This window comes from Hemibagrus wyckioides, linkage group LG23 (genome assembly GCF_019097595.1).
Source record: "Hemibagrus wyckioides isolate EC202008001 linkage group LG23, SWU_Hwy_1.0, whole genome shotgun sequence".
Classification (NCBI taxonomy): Eukaryota; Metazoa; Chordata; class Actinopteri; order Siluriformes; family Bagridae; genus Hemibagrus; species Hemibagrus wyckioides.
In genome coordinates this window covers 6,381,273-6,382,353 of record NC_080732.1, presented here as the reverse complement: position 1 = coordinate 6,382,353, position 1,081 = coordinate 6,381,273, and positions in this window count along the sequence as shown.

Genomic DNA, 1,081 nt, shown 5'->3' with positions numbered 1-1,081 from the left:
CATTCATTTTTCACCACTTATATATATAATAAAAAAGTAATATAATAGTTTATTAACAATAGAGACAGTTGTTAGAATTCACAGTAGAAATACAAAATTGGATTAAATAAAGATGTTTCCATGGTACATGCAACTAATACAATGAAATGCGTTTTTCTCCTCACTGCTACATAATGGAAAAATGTAAATCATATACAATATTAAAGCAGGTGGTGGGAATGATAAGTCACAGGACATTGTGTTTTTCATGTAGATTAATTAATATTCCTTTGCTCCAGCCAGGGGAAAAAAATGGTTTTATGCTTTCTTTGCTTCTTTTGCTTTTGATTTGAGCCTCTGATATTTTAATCCAGACCGAGAACAGAGCGGAAAACATAAGCACAATTCATCAGCTGGTACGGAGGAACACAAACCCAATTTCACATGAACAACCATGAGCTCAAAAGGATGCAAATGTTATGCAGATTAAAGGAGTAGCATGATACACAAGATTTAAAATATGTTCAGTAACTAAATTAGATTTATAATAATAATAATAATAATAATAATAATAATAATAATAATAATAATAAGTATTACTATTATTATTATTATTATTATTATTATACTATTTACCATGTTACTAAATTAATTAATTTCTTTGGATTAATTAATTATTTTTTTGTATTTAATTTATAAATGAATAAGCTAATGGATTTGGAATACAGAATTTCTTTTTTTTTTATTATTTTTAAGTATATTACATTATAAATTTGTTTAATAGTTATTATTAATGCGAATTTTTGCCATTAAATATAGAATTTCTATGCAGTATGGAGTTGAGATTTGATAGTTATGCTGTGAGGCATAAAGGTCATGGGTGAAGGTCAGAATCAAACCTTTATTCATATTCACAGTCCACACTTTATACAGTGCAACGGGTGCCAGATTTCCAGTTGAATTTCCAATCCAAAGCAGACTAAAGCAGGTCAAATGGTCTTTCCAAACCTTTACAAAATAAGCCCTAAAACATAAAAGCAAAAAAAATAAATAAATTATCTATAAAATATCTACTACTGCAACTGTAGCTAGAGGACAATTG